This window comes from Mesoplodon densirostris, chromosome 17, assembly GCF_025265405.1.
Source record: "Mesoplodon densirostris isolate mMesDen1 chromosome 17, mMesDen1 primary haplotype, whole genome shotgun sequence".
In the NCBI taxonomy this organism is placed as follows: Eukaryota; Metazoa; Chordata; class Mammalia; order Artiodactyla; family Ziphiidae; genus Mesoplodon; species Mesoplodon densirostris.
In genome coordinates, this window is record NC_082677.1 from 30,272,167 (window position 1) to 30,294,542 (window position 22,376).

The window sequence follows — 22,376 nt, forward strand, 5'->3', positions numbered from 1 at the left end:
AATTGTTTGTTCTATTTCTGTGAAAAATGATATTGGAATTATTTACAGACTCATTTGAGTCTGTAGATTGCTTTGGGTAATATGGACATTTTAACAATATTAAAATTAACAATATTATTTTTTCCAATCCATGAGCACAATATATTTCCATTTATTTGTGTCTTCTTCAATTTTTTTCATCAAAGGGCACCCATTCTTGAACTCTGCCAGGGTCTAGCTCACTGACTTGATTGTATGTTGTGACCCATAGATACTTATTAATGAATCAATATGATATGAATCAACAATATAAGTTTAATAACAGTATCAAGTTTTATTTTTCTTAGTATTTTTGTTAGTACTATGAATAATGTGTAATTTACAAATCAGGAGGCTTCAACCCTAGTCTTCTTTGTTAATTGCTTTAGGAAAAATTTCTTTCATCCTGATATTTTCTACTCTTTACTTAAAGAAACTGGCAATTAAAGTTCTTTTTTAACTGTGTATATATTTGCTCTTCAACCTGTACAGTAAAGAGAAAGCAGAAGATTTTTAAAACAAAACTTTGTATAATTTGTGGTCCCAGTTTTAGAGCTGAGACCATGATTCTTGTAAACTATTCCAGAGTAAGTATATAGTTTGGGGATAGACGCAAGAAGTAACAGCTCCATAATTTTTTTTTTTTTTTTTGGTATGCTGGCCTCTCACTGCTATGGCCTCTCCCGTTGCAGAACACAGGCTCTGGATGCACAGGCTCAGCAGCCATGGCTCACGGGACCAGCCGCTCCACGGCATGTGGGATCTTCCCGGACTGGGGCATGAACCTGTGTCCCCTGCATCGGCAGGTGGACTCTCAACCACTGCATCACCAGGGAAGCCCCATAATTTTTTTTTTATTCTACTAAGTTCAAATGTATTTCCAATCTTTGACTTAGTCTTAATTTCGTTTATTTGTATATACCCAAATAATGGTATTTTACATAATTAATTATGCTGGCCTTTATTTTATTTTTGGACCTTTATTTATGGATTAATATAAAAGCAAAGAGCATGATGATGTTCACAGTGAAGAATAAAACTTCCCTGAAATATAATACTGGAATTTCAAATTTCTAAGTGAGTATTTGGAAAAATAAAAATTAAAAAGTCAATGGAAATGTTTAAGGGCTATTCTCTTCACTTTAACTGAAACCTTTCTCTCTTATTACCTATAAAGCGACAGACAACTCCATTTATCCTCTTCTTAAATGAGTTTTCTTCAGTAAGGGGCAGGATGATTTTTCCCTCCTGATACAATTATTAAAATAAATTATTATTTTTTCTTTAGATGCTTTGCCTTTGAGATGGGCAAGAATGAACACAGAGCTAAGTAATATTTAAATGACCCATGTCAATTTTATTATTGCTAATTTAATACACCCTATAGTTACAGACATATAATTTAACATTTATACCATAAACAGCATAAGTCAGATACTGTTTCCTCATGGAGACTGTAGCATAAAAAAAGACTGAGAGAATATTTGTCATATAGAATTAATTATTGCAGAAAATCAGAAAAGCAATATTACAACAAGCCTTGGGAATAACTTTGCCTAGAATCAGGATGCTGGATCTTATATAATTCAGACCCCTTAAATTTATTATAATGAAATTCTACCTGCATATGAATGGGAGGTACAATAAGACCAAAGGTGAGGATGATTATAGATTTCTCCCTCCCTCTCTCTCTCTCTCTCATACACACACACACACATACACATGCACACACACACACCTTCCAACTTCTACTAGGAAGGTTGTCAGTTATTTAATTTAAGATAATTGACTGAATCATTGAGGCGTTAGTTCAGAGCTGCTAACCAGTATCATATCTGTACTACCATTTTGTCAGAAGGGCACAGCCTCTCACTTCACCTGCCTGGAAAACACTTCTATCTCCTCTTTACCAAATCAATTGCTACCAAATTTTCAGGATGTCAAATGAACCTCACTTAAAAACAAACAAACAGGCCCCGGAGGAAGATGGCGGAAGAGTAAGACGCGGAGATCACCTTCCTCCCCACAGATACATCAGAAATTCATCTACACGTGGAACAACTCCTACAGAACACCTACTGAACGCTGACAGAAGACCTCAGACCCCCTAAAAGGCAAGAAACTCCCCACATACCTGGGTAGGGCAAAAGAAAAAAAGAATAAACAGAGACAATAGGATAGGGACGGGACCTGCACCAGTGGGAGGGAGCCGTGAAGGAGGGAAGGTTTCTACACACTACAAGCCCCTTCGTGGGCGGAGACTGCAGGTGGCGGAGGGGGAAAGCTTCGGAGTAGCGGAGGAGAGCACAGCAACAGGGGTGTGGAGGGCAAAGCGGAGAGATTCTGGCACAGAGGATCGGTGCCCTCAGGCACACACCAGCCCGAGAGGCTTCTCTGCTCGGCCGCCGTGGCGGGCGGGGCTGGGAGCTGAGGCTTGGGTATCGGCTTTCAGTCGGAGCGCAGGGAGAGGACTGGGGCTGGCGGCAGGAAGAGAGCCTGAAGGGGTTAGTGCACCACGGCTAGCCCGGAGGGAGTCCGGGGAAAGGGTCTGGAGTTGCTGAAGAGGCAAGAGTCTTCTTTCACTTTCACTTTTGTTTCCTGGTGTGCGAGGAGAGGGCATTAAAAGGGCTGCTTAGGGAAGCGCCGGAGACAGGCGCGAGCCGCGGGTAAGGCGTGGACCTCGGAGACGGGCGTGGGCCGCCGCCGCCGCCGCCCACCGCCCGCCGCCGCCGCGGCCCGCCGCCGCCCACCGCCCGCCCACCGCCCGCCGCCGCCGCCGCCGCCGCCGCCGCCGCCACCCCCGCGGCCCGCCACCGCCGCCGCCTGCCGCCGCCCGCCGCCGCCGCAGTCGCGGGGCCTGTGTGCGAGCGCGGGTCACTGTCCGCCCCGCCTTCCGGGGGACCTGTGCACCCCGCCACTGCCGGGGTCCCGAGACCCGGGGACGGCTTTCCCGGGAAAGCGCACGGAGCGCCACGGGCTGCTGCAACGTCACGCCGGCCTCTGCCGCCGCAGGCCCGCCCCACACTGCGCGGCCCTCCCTCCCCTCTGCATGAGTGAGCCAGAGCCCCCGAATCAGCGGCTCCTTTAAACCCGTACTGTCTGAGCGAAGAACGGACGCCCTCCGGCGACCTACGCACAGAGGCGGGGCCAGGTCCAAGGCTGAGACCCGGGAGCTGTGAGAGCAGAGTCAGGGAAATCTCTCTGTGCAGCCTCGGAGGCAGCGGATTAAAGCTCCACGGTCCATTTGATGTGCCCTGTGTCTGTGGAGTGCATGAATGGACAGCGAATCATCCCAAATTGAGGAAGTGGACTTTGAGGACAAGATTTAAGACTTTCCCCCCTTTTCCTCTTTTTACAACGAATTATTCCAAAGTAAGGAGGTGGACTTAGAGAGCAAGATTTCAGACTTCTTGCCCTTTTCCTCTTTTTACAACGAATTATCCCAAATTGAGGAGGTGGGCTTGGAGAGCAAGATTTTTGATTTTTCCCCCTGCTCTCTTTTTGTGAATGTGTATGTGTAATCTTCTGTGTAAGATTCTCTCTGTATAGCTTTGCTTCCACCATATGTCCCAGGGTTCTATCGGTCCGTTTTTTTTTTTTTTTCAATAATTACTTTCTAATTTTAATAACGCTACTATATTTCATACTTTATTCTATTTTACTTTACCTGCTCTTTCTTTTATTCCTACCTTCCCTTCCTCCCTCCGCTCTTCCTTTCCTTCTTTCTTTTTCTTCCCTCCCTCCCTCCCACCCTTCTTCTTTCCACTTTCTTTTTCTTTCCTCCCTCCCTCCCTCCCTCCTGTCTTTCTTTCTTTCTTTCCTTCCTCCCTCCCTCCCTCCCTTCTTCCATTCACTCTTCCTTTTGCTTTCATTGCTCCCTCCCTCCCTCCTTTCTTTCCTTCTTTCTTTCCATCCTTCCTCACTCCCTCCCTCCTTTCTTTCTTTCTTCCTTCCTTCCTTCCTTTCTTCCCTTCTTCCTTTCTTTCCCTCTCTCTTTCTTTCTTCTACTAATTCTTTCTTTCTGCTTTTTCTCCCTGTTATTCTGAGCTGGGTGGATGAAAGGCTCTTGGTGCTGCAGCCAGGAGCCAGTGCTGTGCCTCTGAAGTGGGAGAGCCAACTTCAGGACACGGGTCCACAAGAGACCTCCCAGCTCCACATAATATCAAGCAGCGAAAATCTCCCAGAGATCTCCATCCCAACACCAGCACCCAGCTTCAGTCAACGACCAGCAAGCTACAGTGCTGGTCACCCTATGCCAAGCAACTAGAAAGGCAGGAACACAACCCCACCCATTAGCAGAGAAGTTACCTAAAAACATAATAAGGCCATAGGCACCCCAAAACACACCACGAGACGTGGACCTGTCCACCAGAAAGACAAGATCGAGCCTCAACCACAAGAACACAGGCATTAGTCCCCCCCACCAGGAAGCCTATACAACCTACTGAAACAACCTTAGCCACTGGGGTCAGACACGAAAAACAACGGGAACTACGAATCTGCAGCCTGCAAAAAGGAGACCCCAAACACAGTAACATAAGCAAAATGAGAAGACAGAAAAATACACAGCAGGTGAAGGAGCAAGATAAAAACCTACCAGACCTAACAAATGAAGAGGTAATAGGCAGTCTACCTGAAAAAGAATTCAGAATAATGATGGTAAAGATGATCCAAAATCTTGGAAATAGAATAGACAAAATGAAAGAAACAGTTAACAAGGACTGAGAAGAACTAAAGATGAATCAAGCATCGATTAAAAACACAATACATGAAATAAAAAATACTCTAGATGGGATCAATAGCAGAATAACTGAGGCAGAAGAACGGATAAGTGAGGTGGAAGATAAAATAGTGGAAATAACTGCTGCACAGCAAAATAAAGAAAAAAGAATGAAAAGAACAGAGGACAGTCTCAGAGACCTCTGGGACAACATTAAACGCACCAACATTCGAATTATAGGGGTTCCAGAAGAAGAAGAGAAAAAGAAAGGGACTGAGAAAATATTTGAAGAGATTATAGTTGAAAACTTCCCCAATATGGGAAAGGAAATAGTTAATCAAGTCCAGGAGGCACAGAGAGTCCCATACAGAATAAATCCAAGGAGAAATACACCAAGACACATATTAATCAAACTGTCAAAAATTAAACACAAAGAAATCATATTAAAAGCAGCAAGGCAAAAACAACAAATAACACACAAGGGAATCCCCATCAGGTTAACAGCTGATCTCTCAGCAGAAACTCTACAAGCCAGAAGGGAGTGGCAGGACATAATTAAAGTGATGAAGGAAAGAAACCTGCAGCCAAGATTACTCTACCCAGCAAGGATCTCATTCAGATTTTATGGAGAAATTAAAACGTTTACAGACAAGCAAAAGCTGAGAGAGTTCAGCACCACCAAACCAGCTTTACAACAAATTCTAAAGGAACTTCTCTAGGCAAGAAACACAACAGAAGGAATATACTTACAATAACGAACCCAAAGCAATTAAGGAAATGGGAATAGGAACATACATATCAATAATTACCTTAAATGTAAATGGACTAAATGCTCCCACCAAAAGACACAGAGTGGCTGAATGGATACAAAAACAAGACCCATATATATGCTGTCTACAAGAGACCCACTTCAGACCTAAAGACACATACAGATTGAAAGTAAGGGGATGGAAAAAGATATTCCATGCAAATGGAAATCAAAAGAAAGCTGGAGTAGCAATTCTTATATCAGACAAAATAGACTTTAAAATAAAGACTATTAGGAGAGACAAAGAAGGACACTACATAATGATCAAGGGATCGATCCAAGAAGAAGATATAACAATTGTAAATATTTATGCACCCAACATAGGAGCACCTCAATATATAAGGCAAATACTAACAGCCATAAAAGGGGAAATCGACAGTAACACAATCATAGTAGGGGACTTTAACACCCCACTTTCACCAATGGACAGATCGTCCAAAATGAAAATAAATAAGGAAACACAAGCTTTAAATGATACATTAAACAAGATGGACTTAGTTGATATTTATAGGACATTTCATCCAAAAACAACAGAATACACATTTTTCTCAAGTGCTCATGGAACATTCTCCAGGATAGATCATATCTTGGGTCACAAATCAAGCCTTGGTAAATTTAAGAAAATTGAAATAGTATCAAGTATCTTTTCCGACCACAATGCTATGAGACTAGACATCAATTACAGGAAAAGATCTGTAAAAAATACAAACACATGGAGGCTAAGCAATACACTACTCAATAACGAAGTGATCACTGAAGAAATCAGAGAGGAAATTAAAAAATACCTAGAAACAAATGACAATGGAGACACGACAACCCAAAACCTATGGGATGCAGCAAAAGCAGTTCTAAGGGGGAAGTTTATAGCAATACAATCCCACCTTAAGAAACAGGAAACATTTCGAGTAAACAACCTGACCCTGCACCTAAAGCAATTAGAGAAAGAAGAACAAAAAACCCCCAAAGCTAGCAGAAGGAAAGAAATCATAAAGATCAGATCAGAAAGAAATGAAAAAGAAATGAAGGAAACGATAGCAAAGATCAACCAAACTAAAAGCTGGTTCTTTGAGAAGATAAACAAAATTGACAAACCATTAGCCAGACTCATCAAGAAAAGAAGGGAGAAGACTCAAATCAATAGAATTAGAAATGAAAAAGGAGAAGTAACAACTGACACTGCATAAATACAAAAGATCATGAGAGATTACTACAAGCAACTCTATGCCAATAAAATGAACAACCTGGAAGAAATGGACAAATTCTTAGAAATGCACAACCTGCCAAGACTGACTCAGGAAGAAATAGAAAATATGAATAGACCAATCACAAGCACTGAAATTGAAACTGTGATTAAAAATCTTCCATCAAACAAAAGCCCAGGACCAGATGGCTTCACAGGCGAATTCTATCAAACATTTAGAGAAGAGCTAACACCCATCCTTCTCAAACTCTTCCAAACAATTTCAGAGGAAGGAACACTCCCAAACTCATTCTATGAGGCCACCATCACCTTGATACCAAAACCAGGCAAGGATGTCACAAAGAAAGAAAACTACAGGCCAATATCACTGATGAACATAGATGCAAAAATCCTCAACAAAATACTAGCAAACAGAATCCAACAGCACATTAAAAGGATCATACACCATGATCAAGTGGGGTTAATTCCAGGAATGCAAGGATTCTTCAATATACGCAAATCAATCAATGTGATACACCATATTAACAAGTTGAAGGAGAAAAACCATATGATCATCTCAATAGATGCAGAGAATGCTTTCGACAAAATTCAACACCCATTTATGATAAAAACCCTGCAGAAAGTAGGCATAGAGGGATCTTTCCTCAACATAATAAAGGCCATATATGACAAACCCACAGCCAACATTGTCCTCAATGGTGAGAAACTGAAACCATTTCCACTAAGATCAGGAACAAGACAAGGCTGCCCACTCTCACCACTCTTATTCAACCTAGTTTTGGAAGTTTTAGCCACAGCAATCAGAGAAGAAAAGGAAATAAAAGGAATCCAAATCGGAAAAGAAGAAGTAAAGCTGTCATTGTTTGCAGATGACATGATACTATACATAGAAAATCCTAAAGATGCTACCAAAAAACTACTAGAGCTAATCAATGAATTTGGTAAAGTAGCAGGTTACAAAATTAATGTACAGAAATCTCTGGCATTCCTGTACACTAATGATGAAAAATCTGAAAATGAAATCAAGAAAACACTCCCATTTACCATTGCAACAAAAAGAATAAAATATCTAGGAATAAACCTACCTAAGGAGACAAAAGACCTGTATGCAGAAAATTATAAGACACTGATGAAAGAAATTAAAGATGATACAAACAGATGGAGAGATATACCATGCTCCTGGATTGGAAGAATCAATATTGTGAAAATGACTCTACTACCCAAAGCAATCTACAGATTCAATGCAATCCCTATCAAACTACCACTGACATTTTTCACAGAACTAGAACAAAAAATTTCAAAATTTGTTTGGAAAAACAAAAGACCCTGAATAGCCAAAGCAATCTTGAGAACGAAAAAAGGAGCTGGAGGAATCAGGCTCCCTGACTTCAGACTATACTACAAAGCTACAGTAATTAAGACAGTGTGGTACTGGCATAAAAACAGAAAGATAGATCAGTGGATCAGGATAGAAAGCCCAGAGATAAACCCACGCACATATGGCCAACTTATCTTTGATAAAGGAGGCAGGAATGTACAGTGGAGAAAGGACAGCCTCTTCAATAAGTGGTGCTGGGAAAACTGGACAGGGACATGTAAAAGTATGAGATTAGATCATTCCCTAACACCATACACAAAAATAAGCTCAAAATGGATTAAAGACTTAAATGTAAGGCCAGAAACTATCAAACTCTTAGAGGAAAACATAGGTAGAACACTCTATGACATAAATCACAGCAAGATCCTTTTGGACCCACCTCCTAGAGAAATGGAAATAAAAACAAAGATAAACACATGGGACCTAATGAAACTTCAAAGCTTTTGCACAGCAAAGGAAACCATAAACAAGACCAAAAGACAACCCTCAGAATGGGAGAAAATATTTGCAAATGAAGCAACTGACAAAGGATTAATCTCCAAAATTTATAAACAGCTCATGCAGCTCAATAGCAAAAAAACAAACAACCCAATCCAAAAATGGGCAGAAGACTTAAATAAGCATTTCTCCAAAGAAGATATACAGACTGCCAACAAACACATGAAAGAATGCTCAACATCATTAATCATTAGAGAAATGCAAATCAAAACTACAATGAGATATCATCTCACACCAGTCAGAATGGCCATCATCAAGAAATCTAGAAACAATAAATGCTGGAGAGGGTGTGGAGAAAAGGGAACACTCTTGCACTGCTGGTGGGAATGTGAATTGGTACAGCCACTATGGAGAACAGTATGGAGGTTCCTTAAAAAACTAAAAATAGAACTACCATATGATCCAGCAATCCCACTACTAGGCATATACCCTGAGAAAACCATAATTCAAAAAGAGACATGTACCAAAACGTTCATTGCAGCTCTATTCACAATAGCCCGGAGATGGAAACAACCTAAGTGTCCATCATCGGATGAATGGATAAAGAAGATGTGGCACATATATACAATGGAATATTACTCAGCCATAAAAAGAAACGAAACTGAGCTATTTGTAATGAGGTGGATAGACCTAGAGTCTGTCATACAGAGTGAAGTAAGTCAGAAAGAGAAAGACAAATACCGTATGCTAACACATATATATGGAATATAAGAAAAAAAATGTCATGAAGCACCTGGGGTAAAACGGGAATAAAGACACAGACCTACTTGAGAATGGACTTGAGGATATGGGGAGGGGGAAGGGTAAGCTGTGACAAAGCGAAAGAGAGGCATGGACATATATACACTACCAAACGTAGGGTAGATAGATAGTGGGAAGCAGCCGCAGAGTACAGGGAGATCAGCTCGGTGCTTTGTGACTGCCTGGAGGGGAGGGATGGGGAGGGTGGGAGGGAGGGAGATGCATGAGGGAGGGGATGTGGGAACAGATGTATATGTATGACTGATTCACTTTGTTACAAAGCAGAAAGTAATTAAAAAAAAACAAACAAACAAACAAAAAAGCTCTTATTAAAACATATTTGAATAATCCTATTTAGAGGAATTTCTCTTTTTCTGAATGTAATAGCATTTAAAGGCTGAAGCACACACTTTAGCATTTGGATTGTGTTTTTTCTTTTTTTTTATTGTTCATCATTGATTTCAGGTTAGTTAATCTTGTCTTCCTATTATTACTTTTAAATCACCCAGAGATACAGATATCCAAGTAAATGCTCTACTGGTTGATCACTTTGAGACCACTTGGATAATAACATTTAACACACCAAAAGAAATGTTTTCTAAAAGTGATTTTTGGGACTTGAGAGATCATGCCTGCTCTAAAACCTGACAGACTTGTACTCTTATTGCTAGGCATTAAAGAGATATCAAATTTAGAAGTTTTCTTTTTTCCTTCCTCCTTCCCTCCTTCTCTTCCTCCTTCCTTCTTTACTTCCTTTCATTCTGTCTTTACATATTCTTTCTTAAGTCTTTACTCTTCTGCAATATTTCACTTCATTGATGACATTTATAATAAAGGAAGTTCCAAAACTAATCATGTGATTATAAAGATAAGTTTGATGGTCAATGACTAAACTATTGAGTTTCTCTTCAAGCAGACTTTGTGTTTTGTTATCAAGATATCTTTATTGTTTTACTTAGTCAAAGGAATATTATTCTAGAAAGGAAAATTGAGAGATATAAAGCTGTCTTATAAGCTCATTCAAGAATGTGACATACTGTTTTTCAAAATGCTTATTTTATGTCAATAAATAAATATTATTGAACATCCTGAGCACAGGCTAACAAATAGCAGCCTTGATGAATGAACAAGGTCAAATGCATATTTCAACATATTTTTTGGATCAATGGATGGACTTCAGTCAGTCTGCATACTTCTGGCATTCTAAAATTTAGAAAAGGATAAGAACATTATAGTAGTGTACAGATGATAAATTTCACCCAACAGAATTGGAGTTTAATTAAACTATCAAAATTATTTAATTTATAATTCACAGATGCTAAACTGATTTCTATGGAACATTTGGAAATACAGTTAAGTAGAACTCCCTATCTTGTACATTATTTATAAAAAATGTATAAATGCAAAATTTCTTAAATTTAGTTAAGCTTTAACATATGTTTGATCTTAATTTTTCCATTCGCTGTTACTGATTTATCCATGTATAGTTAATACTTCAAAATTAATTGCACTGTGTTAATTTGCACAAAAGTATGCATAAGATATTCAGAAATATATTTCTTTTTATTTAATATTGTTCACATTTAATACCAAATATCAATGTATTTATTTAATGAGAAGAGGTTTCACAGTGTTTCATTTAAATGAAATTTGAATTTATTTTATGTAACTGAAAACTTTGATTGAAAGGGGTTTTAGTATAGTTTAATAAGACACTTTTCTAGCAAATTAAGGAAAATATTTTAATTTTTTTTGGTTTGGTTTATATTTAGTTTTTCATTTGCTTGCTGTTATATATAATGTCATATGCTACAGGAAGACTTAGTAATGTGAAAGGAAGAGAAAGATTATCACCTACATAAAATAAATTAATGTATAAATAATATAAGCAAAGTAATTCTTATATTTTACCTAAGTAGACTGCTTCACAGTTTATAAGGTACATTCACATATAATCTTTTTGACTTTCTAAGTAAAATTGGGAGGCAAAAAATGAGTAGAGGGGAAAATGTGACCAAACATTAGAGTGAATAGAATCAGCCAGTTGTGAAAGGCAGAATAATATCCCCACAAAGACACCTATGCCATAAGCTATGGAACCTGTGAATATGTTAGGTTACATGGCAAAGAGTCATAGAGGTTGAATCTGGAATCACGGTTGCCAACCCACTGAATTTAAGATTGGGAGATTTTCCTGGATTATCTGTTTGGGCCCAATATAATTACAAGAGTCCTTGAATATGGAAGAAGAAGGCAGATAAGAATGTCAGAATGATAAGATGTTAGAAGGACTCAGTCAGCTATTGCTGGTTTAAAGACAAAGGAAAGAGGTCACAAACCAAGGAATGTAGGTGGCCTCTAGAAACTGGAAAAAGCAAGAAAATAGATTTCCATGTAAAGCCTCCAGAAAGGAATGCAACCTTATTGACATCTTGATTTTAGCTCAATGAGACCCAAGTCAGACTTCTGACCAATAGAACTGTAAGATAATTATTTTGTAATGTTTTAGCCACTAAGTTACTGGTAATTTGTTAGAGCAGCAATAGAAAACTAATGTATCCACATTCTTTTACTGGTTATTATCATATCTATTCTCCTAAGCTAACATTAGATTCATTTTGTCTAATAAGAATAATAGTTTTAAAAATTGGGTTCACTTGATTTTATTTGTGAATTCAGGGAAAATTGGAAACATTATATTATCAACAACTGGAACTTTAACATTTTATTTATTTTTTCACTTAGGACAATATATATTTTTGTTTATTTAAGGCATTCTTACATCTCAGTTGAATTTTTCTTTCATTTCTATACTGTTTATTTCTTTTCTTTTATCTTTCAATTTTTTGTTGTTTTCATAAGTAATGTTTCTTCTATTATATTTTACTTGGTTTTAATGGTGCTAACTTTTGTTATGTTCATATAAAATCAACCAAATTTCTGAATTATTAAATTTTTTTAAGCAATTTTTCATTTGAGTCTATTTGAGCTTCAGGTAATAATACTATCCTTAAGTAGTGAATTTTTTTCCTCCTGTAAAGTATATTTCTTTTCTTTTACCTTTAATTGCATTTTATTAGTATTTCCAGGACAATGTTAAATAATATTCAAGATCATTGGCATCCTTGCTTTTTTCTGACTTTAATCATGCTGTTTTTAGGATTTCATCATTAAGTATGATGCTCAACATTTATTTGATTGTTCGTTTTAATTTTGTTGCCATACAAAGCAAATAGAGCTAAATTCAGTATGCAACTCTGCTACAGAACAATAGAAATGCAAAGTAAATATGAGATAGTGATTAGTCAATCTGATAAACACATTTTCTGCCTATGGAGAAGTACATTCTTACTCTGCCCACACATTGTGAGTAGCACAGGAGTGAGTGGGGTCACATACTATTTCAGACTGTGTTATCTACTGATAATCCTGATAGGTAAATGTGAAGGCAACATATGTGCAAACTCCAAGAGTTTTTCAACTTTTAGAGAGAAAAAATAAAAATATGGAAGGTTGAAGAATAGAAGACTGTCCAGAAAGTAGAGAGAGAAGGGAAATCTCAAGGTGGGATAATTTTTGAACAAAGCACTCCCATTAGAAAACCACAGTACACATTTTATTTAAATACACCTCCTCCTCACCTTTGATTGCAGGCTAAAATAGTAAATGGTGATATTTAAGAACTAACTTTTAACAGCCATTTTGGAATATTTTTGGAAGATATTTCCCCCCTGAATTGTAATTATCTTAAGGTAATTTCCAAATTACAGGAAAGGCTATTGCACATACTTATACTGGTGAATAGAAAAGGAAATCTTGGCATTGTCTTCAATCACCCTACTACTCAGATCAGAGCAGTGGAACTAGCATCATCTTAAGGAAAGATGGGAGTGCTGAAATTCCAGACTGTGATTAGCATGGAGCCATGGAGAAATGAGACAAACTCTTGTCCTCATAAAAATTATTTATTAGAGACACTGATTCCTGATGGGTCTGAACTGGGACTTGGAAATCAGGATATTATAAGGCAAGATTCAATTTATGATGAAGTTATTTTGTGAATATCTGAAATACAGAATATTTCCCTTTAAAATTACATAAGTAAGTCTTTTACAAGTATTTCAGTTTTTGCTGTCATGTGTGTGTGTGTGTGTGTGTGTGACATATATATTGACATGTATATTACAGTACAAGAGCATTGCTATTTGGACAATTTTCTGAAATCTTCATTTATTTGAGTTACCAAAAAACTTTTAAAACATAAGTTCATCTTTGCCATAAGCAAAAATTGTCCCCCAGTGGAATAAGATTTAATATTGAGAAAACATGTTTCTCTTACAATTAATTTGATCTGCAGGAAGTTTCTGGAACTCATCATTTCCATAAGCAAGAATAACCTTCTGTCTTAGTCCATTCAGGCTGCTGTAACAGAATAAAATAGACGGGATGGCTTTTAAACAACAGAAGTTTATTTTTTCACAGCTCTGAATCCTGGGGAGTCCAAAATCAAGGTATTGGCAGATTTGGTGTCTGGTGAGATCCTGCTTTCTTGTTCATAGATGACCATATTCTCCTATAATCTCACATGATAGAAGGGGCAAGGGAGTTCTCTGGGATCTACTTATATGGACACTAATCCTATTCATGAGAGCTCCATCCTCATGATATAATCACCCTTTAAGGCCCTACCTCCAAATGTCATCACATTTGTGTTAGGATTTCAATATATGAATTTTCGGGTTGGGCAGAGGATTGGTGGGGACACTAACATTCAGCCTCTAGCACCTCTCTCTTATGAAATCATATATACTACACATTTGAGTAATATCCAAATATGTAATATAAGACAATTACAGTCCCCCATTATATAATTTTATTTTCATATTGATTAAAATACATACTTACCTAGTCATGGTTTTATTTATAATGGCTCAAAATTTTTCAAGAACAAATACCTGAAACACTTTATTTCAATAATTATGACGTCTAAAATGGAAATCAACTATCAAACTTATATGTATATAATTCAAAACATTGTATTTAATTTTTAAAGTTACAATTTTAACTTGGGAGTGAGTTCAAAAGAAGAAATTAGACTAAGGTAAGTTATACCCTCAGCCTATGAGTCATTAGAATTTTAATAATTCAAAATTAAAGAATGACACAGTTTGGGTAGTTCAAGAAAGAGATTCACACTGAAGTTTCTTTGGCAGACTCTTCATTAGTGAGTGTTCTTGGAATCAATGATTCCATGATGAAGGGGAAAGGAGCAGTAGGGTTCAGAAGGGGAAGTCCCGACAGCCAGACTATGGCCATCTCCAGAGCTAGTATGATTTATCAGAGTTATCCTGTTGGAAACCAAAATAGCCAGACCTTTATATTGTGCCTCTATCAGCCATTGGATATGAGCTGTGGGAAGAGTATGACTTGGATCTCCAGATCTGTACAGCCGAGGGAATCCCTGAAGGACCTGAGAGTTGAAGGCTATCTTCCAACAGCACTGCCAGAAGCACTTTCACTACTTTTAATAGAATCTAGGATCCATCACAGTGTGCACCACTTGTACTGCTTGTATCCACTTATATACATTGTGGCAGCAGTTTTTCCAAAGTTCAGATGGGCCTCTGTTCATGGGGAATCTTAGAAGTAGGAGATAAGTAAGACAAATTAAAGACCCCCCTCAATGTTTTAATGTTGCAATAGATACCTGTCTTCTTTTTCTCTTATCCATTCTCAATCCTGCTCCCCTTCAGCTTATAGTATTTCCTGTGGCAGTCTTGCAGTATTTTCTGATGGCATGACACAGATGCTTATGCCCAAGTGGTCACCATACCCTTCTCAGGCTGTATTTAATGTATTTACCCATTTGTCATCAGAATTGGGCAAGAATGTACCAAAAGACATCCAAGTGGGTTCTCTGGGTGCCAAATATATTCCTTCCTGACCACATTGTGTAATACAAGTTCTGCCTCTGTGTGATGATCAGGGTCCCTGATTCCTCACAAATTGCTGACTCCTTTATTTTGCCTGCTTATCCTTTGCATGAAGTCCAAAGTGACCAGGTGTCGACGTGGTCATGGGACAATTAACCTAAAAATAACATTCAAGACTTTATTCACTTGCTGCAACAGTGTAAGCAAGAGACAAAATAGGCACTGCTTTCCCAATGATCCATTTTTCCCCATGGAATGGTACCAGGTGGGAGTCAGGAAAATTAGGGCAGATGAGGGAGTTGTCTTATTAACAAGGGGTCCTGAATAAACTCCTGCCATTTATTATTTTACTTTTTGTAACTGGGGTCTGGAAGAGAAGAGTAGGAAGGAATAAGCATGCAAAAGTCCCGAGTCAGAGGGAAAAAAGTTGTCTCAGTCAAGACCCCCTGTTAAGGAGGTGAAGGAAGAGCATCTCAGTTGATGTCCCCTGATTAGGAGGCCTCTGAATGGAGGTGCCTCTGAGAAGAATGTGGATATGCATGGCTGATCTAGGGTAAATACTTGAGTCCTTGACCGTAAGTCTCTCCAGAAATCTGTAAGACATGCCTGTACACAAAGTCTAGTGAGGGTAGGGCTTTCCATGAGTCCTGTCAAGCAAAGCCTTTGTAATTGCCAAAACTTGGGTTTGAAAGGTCACACAAGATTTTGACCTGAAGCCAGATTCCTCAACAAATAGCACCAGTCTCCTAGAGTTCGGTAGATCTCTTGCTATGTCCCTCGGCTGAAATGTTTCTCCCATTGGGACCCAATCTTTCAGAACTCAGATTAGCAGGGATGGAAAGCAAACATTCCTCAAGGGACCACTGGGAATTATAATAAGCTTGGCCATACTTTTTTCCATGTGGATGTCAGATCCATGAATTCCTCCTAATAAGTACATAACACTATATAAACATCATTGTTTTAAGGTGGATACTGCATCCTGGAGGATAGTGCCTGATTCTTTTAAAGTGTCACATCTGAGTTTCCAGTGCAGCTTTGCCATCATTCCAATCTACTATCAGTCTAATAGCTTCTAGGTCATGTGATATGACCAGTTGCTCCCACAGCCACAACTCATTCCTGCACATTCTTTTTTATAAAATGGGTACAGTTGTCAAAAGTGATATTTTATGGAACACCATGTCCATGAATCAAACACTCTATAAGCTCTCTAACAGCAGTGTTGGTTGTGGCTCTGCAGGCAACAAAGACAGACCCGTACCAAGCATATGTCTCTATTCCTGTCTGAATGGATCATTGGCCCTTTCAGGGTGAAATGGAGTCAATGTTGTCACACTTACCAAAGATGCTTGTTTGTCTCTCAAGGTTTTGTGCCCCACTGAAGGCACATTAGCTTGTACATCTGCCATGGTGTTACAGAATCTTTTTGACAAAGGACCCAACATTATCTTCAATACATGGGCTCCCAATCAAAATTGTCCCAGGTCCAGATAATAGGAAAGAGAATTTAACTGTTTAATAGGACAACTTCCCTTAGCCATCAGATCATCCATTTTTAAAAATTTCTTCTGGGGGTATCTTTTGGGGTCTTGGACGCAATTTCAATGTGTGTGTGTGTGTAGTACTCTTCCCCACACCAATAAACAATTCTCAGATACCAGTAGGTTGTCCCAGAATTTGACTCAATTCTGTCTCTATCTACCTGAAATAGAATCAGATTCCACATGTAAAGGGCTTAGTTCCAAAGACTGTCCTCCAGAAAGGCAATTGCAAGACCAAATTGGTAACTGTGCTTCTGACAGACTGCCTACAAATTGGAGATTCCAGGGACCCCCCTCCAACTCAGGATGCCAATAGAAAGTCTAGGTTATTATCTGTACTTCAGACCGATTGGCTATAAATCATAGGTTCCCATGTCCCCTCCTTGGGTCTAATTAATTTGCTAGAAAGGCTCACAGAATTCAGGAAAACCCAGTTTACTCACTAGATTACTGATTTATTATAAAAGAATATTGGAAAATAAGAATTAAGAGCAAGATGAAGAGATTCCTAGGACAAGGCTTGGGGAAAGAGCTCAGAACTTCCATACCCATTCCAGGCGCGCCACTCTCCTCAGTCTCCGTGTGTTCACCAATATGGAAGCTCACAATCCTTGTCTTTTTGAGTTTTTATGGAAACTTCATTACATAGGCAAGATTGATTAAATCATTGGCCATTGGTGATTGATTCAACCACCAGCCCCCTCTCCCATCCCTGGAGGCCCAGGGTGGGACTGAAAGTTCCAACTTTCTAATCACATGATTGGTTCCCCTGGCAGTCAATCTTTACCCTTGGCTGGAATCAAAAGTCACCCTCCCTGAAGAGTTTTCAGGAACTAAGGGCAAGAGATCAAATATTCCAAGAGTTTTGGGAGATGTGAGCCAGGAACTATGGTTGAAGCCCAAATATATATGAGAAGTGTATATTTTCTCATCTAAATGGCCAAATACATTGTTTTCCTATAAGTCACAATATCACAGGGTACAGGTTCTTCAGTGCTCACTTACATTGGCCATCACTTTTTCCATATTTTTAAAAGTTAATCTAGTAGAGTCCACATCATATCCTGAGATCCTTGCCAGAATCTTAAATTCTGAATCTTAAGCAAATACTACTAAATCAATAAACTCTCATTTATTTAGTCTGATGTTCCAGCTCTCATGATCCAGGACCCAAGACTTAATTCCACTCACGATGTCATGATCTGTGTTAAGTCCTCTAAATTAAAAATATTTGAAACTCATAAACAAAAATATTTATAGCTTAACAATGTTTAATTGAAATGAATTTAATAAATTTTATTAATGTTCTGTAACATCTTCAGATTCTTATGTTTATATATCTTAAAACACCAATATTTTTAATACAAAAAGGAGATAATACATTTATAACTCTATATTTGAGGCAGTTAGAGTGTAAAATTCTCCCTTTATCTTTTAAGCTCCTGCACAATCCCATAGCTGATCTGCATCAAAGTATAATGTTATCTGTGTGTTAGCAACAGTGATTGCAACTTAAGTTTATCAAGGGAGAAACTATGGATAACTAAATATTGATTTATAAAATAGACTCAGTTATTTATTTACTATTTTATTGTCCCAAATGTACCTTTTGGCACGGATGAGACTTAACAGTAGTCTCTTCCACACAGTCGTATCCTGCTAAGTGTATGGAAATTCTCCTAGATTGCTGAAAGAACCTCTGAGCTGTTGGCAACATTTTCCCATGCTTAATCTTGTGACAGCAGTTGTCCCAGATGACTTTCTCAAGGATATTTGTATAACAAACAGCCTTGTATAAGGAATATAGTACCTTTCTCAAAGCCAGAGGGCAGATTTCCTGTTCAGGATTATATGTCCTTCTGAAGATAATGTTTAGGCAGGCTTTCTAGAATTCCCTTATATGATGTTAGGATTTCCTAATCTCAGGGTTCATCAGCTGTGACACAGACCCACTGCATGGGCAGCATCCACCAAGGCCTGCTTCTGCATTGTTCTCATGGGGTTTCAGCTGTGTTTTCTATGCCATATAACAACTTACTACAATTTCATTGCTGAAGACAACATGCGGTTATCATCTCGTAATTTCCATAGGTCAGGGATCCAGACACAGCTTAACTTGGTCCTATGATCAGGGTTTCACAAGTCTGCAGTTAAGGTGCCAGCCAGGATCCTTGGTCATCTGGAGTCCTCAAAGAGGAAGAATCTGCCTCCAAGCTCCTTCAGGTTTTTGTGCAATTACTTGTGGTTGTATGACTGTGGCCCTCAGTTTTCCTTGTTGTTGACTAGAGGTTGCCCACAGTTCTTAAAGGTCTCCTGCAGTTTATTGACAAGTGGGTTCTCAAACACAGGGTTTACTTCATCAAGCCCATAAACTGGATTTGGTATCCAGCTCCAATCTGCTAAGATAGAGTCTTACTTAATATAATGTAATCATAGGGTGAAATGCTATCACCTTTGCCATATAATGTAACCTAACCATAAAAGGGCCATATTATCATGTTCACTATATTCCTTTTGTTAAAAGCAAGTCATAGATCCCTCTCACACTCAAGGGGAGTGGATTACACAAAAGCATGAACATCATGAGATGGGTTACCTTAGGATCTTACCATTACAGGGCACTAGGTTAACTGAGGCAAAAGCATGGTGCCTATGGCCTGGGAGCAATAAAGGCCTTTGCTTCTGATAAGGAGCCCTGTGTCTTCTGCCAGCATCTATGTATCTGTGGCAGGACAATTTTTTAGTTCACATGTATAATAAAATCTCAGACTCTTTATAGTTCTTAACATTTTTTTTTCTAATCTAGTCTTTGATATATTCATAGGCTAATAAGAGCATGAGATAATATTACCTTGGTCCATTTTCCCCCTTAGTAGTAGAGGATTATCCAGAGAAAATTCTATGTAACTACATAATATCTCCATCTTCATTACTACAGAAAACCAGAAATTTTACATTTGTAAGGACAGAACAGTTGGAAGCTGGTTTTTCACATCTTAATCTTTACCTATGTAAGGGCTCTTCAATCTATGACTTTAATATTTAAATCAATTTTAATCAATTCATCTAGAGTATAGTTACATTACCAGTTTACTTAATTTGAATCTTTTTAGACCCCTAGAGTACAACGAAAATGATTGTGGGGAAGGTAATATACCAGAACTCAGTAAAGAAATTTAAGACCAGTGAACTGAATGGAACATAATCTCTCTTTTTTAAACTTGACAGATTCTCATGTCTTACTAGAACCAATAAATACAGAATCAGGGTGGTTTTGAAATGCAGGTTGCTTTAAAACTTGTGGTAAAAATGGCTTATTTTTCCACAGACTACTTAGCAATATGAGTTCAAAGATCCCGAGTTGAATAGCCCATAAAAGGTCCATTATGTCATTTTGAATGCATCTGTCTGCCAAACATTCAAGATCATAATAAGAAATTAAATAGTTCAAAGAAGATAAAGTTGTGAAAGTTAAGTGGTGAGACAGCGCAATGCTCTACTGTTAAAGAAGTTATTTCAACAATATAAAGTGTTGACGGCTCTTTTGCAGCTTGGCTTAAGCATAGTCTTGTCCTATTGTCAAAGAAATACAGTGTGTAGTTCAACCAGGTATATTCTGTCTCCATAATTTGAAGGACTTCCATTCCTCTCTTCTAAATTATTCTTTCCATAATCATTCCAGAATTTAACAATAGTAGCCGCTCATTGCCATTACATTACATTAAAGAAGACAAAAGCTTCCTCCTTCATGCTATAGGAAGTCTCTTCCTGGAGATGGGAAAAAATAAAAGCTGTCTTTACTTTTCTTCAATCCCTGTAAGTCTCCACATGAGCACTGCATCTGATTCTGAAGTGTTCCTTTTCTTTTCAACACCTCTCCAAGCATTCATTTTAAACTCCCAGAAAAGAAGAAAAGATTCTCCATTTTTTCATGAGCCACGCAAAATCACTGGTTTCCTGGTTACCAGTTTCAATCCCACTACAAATCATCAGAGTCATTTTTTCACTTCAGAATCCTCAACAGCTTCCCATTATATGTTTGTCAAGGTTTCCCTGCTTTAGAGTATAGAAATATCCCCTGGTGAAATTGTGAGAAATACAGTATTTCAGGCCCATGCCCATAGTGGCTAACTCATAGTTCTGCATGATTTTGCACACATTCTAGTGTATAATTTTCTTAAAAACATTTTACTAGCAAAGCAGTTGTGTCTTGTTAAACGTTTAATAATCAACCCTCCAGGAAAAAAAAAAGAAAGAAAGAAGGTAAGAAGAATGAAAGAAAGAAAGAAAGAATGAAGGGATGGATGGAGGGAGGAAGGAGGAAAGGAAGGAAGGAAAGAGGGAAAGAAAGAAAGCAAATGGACAACATTAGAAATTTGCCAATTACCATGTTAATACTTCCAACATAGCCGATATCAAGCTATCAAAGTTATGTCATTGGAAACAAAATGAAGGAAATAGGTGCACAAATAGGTCTCTAAGCCAGTAAGGATCAGCTCCAGCATACCACTGCACCTAGATGACTGTACTTCTACTAAATTGCTTGCACTCATATATTATTTACTGCTAGTATCTGTGCTTTACTTGCTCCCTCTCTGGAATTTAGAACTTACCTTTCCATCTGCCTGATCATTTCCTAAGGATACTAATAATCGATCTGGGAAGCTATTGTCCAAGCAGCAATCCCAAAGTTAGGGGTGAATATTTCTTTCATATGAATCACCACATTTTAGTACAATTAGCTATTTAAATGTCTATTTTTATGCTAAAGTAAGTTATTAGGAACTATATCTCATTTATCTTGGTATCACCAGAGTGTAACAAAATGTAGGAACTAAATGTTTCTTTGTAAAACTCATAACCCACCATAATCAATTAATACCGACTCACCAATATCCAATATTATTTTATCTTTGATTTAATATTGAGACATTTGAAATACATCAAAGAGAAGTTGGGATAGGGAAGTGATAAGGTGACTAGTGGATTTTAAAAGGATGGATAATTGGAAAAATATACATAGAATTAAAATAAATATAAGCAGTGCCTTTCTCAGAGAAGTCAACTGGCAAATTTTTGAGGTTGAAAACTCACTTCTGGTTTTATAAATAGTATAATTGTATTTTATTCTTAGTAATAGCTTTTTTAAAAAAGCATTTATTTTATTTATTTTTATTTTTGTCTGTGTTGGGTCTTTGCTGCTGCTCACAGGCTTTCTTTAGTTGCGGCAAGCGGAGGCTACTCTTCATTACAGTGTGCAGGTTTTCATTGTGGTGGCTTCTCTTGTTGTGGAACACGGGCTCTAGGCACATGGGCTTCAGTAGTTGTAGCATACGAGCTCATTAGTTGTGGCTCACAGGCTCTAGAGCACAGGCTCAATAGTTGTGGTGCACGGGCTAAGTTGCTCTGCAGCATGTGGGATCCTCCTGGACCAAGTCTCGAACCTGTGTCCCCTGTATTGTCAGGCAGATTCTTAACCACTGTGCCACCAGGGAAGCCCAGTAATCACTTTTATAATTATATCAGCCAAGAATA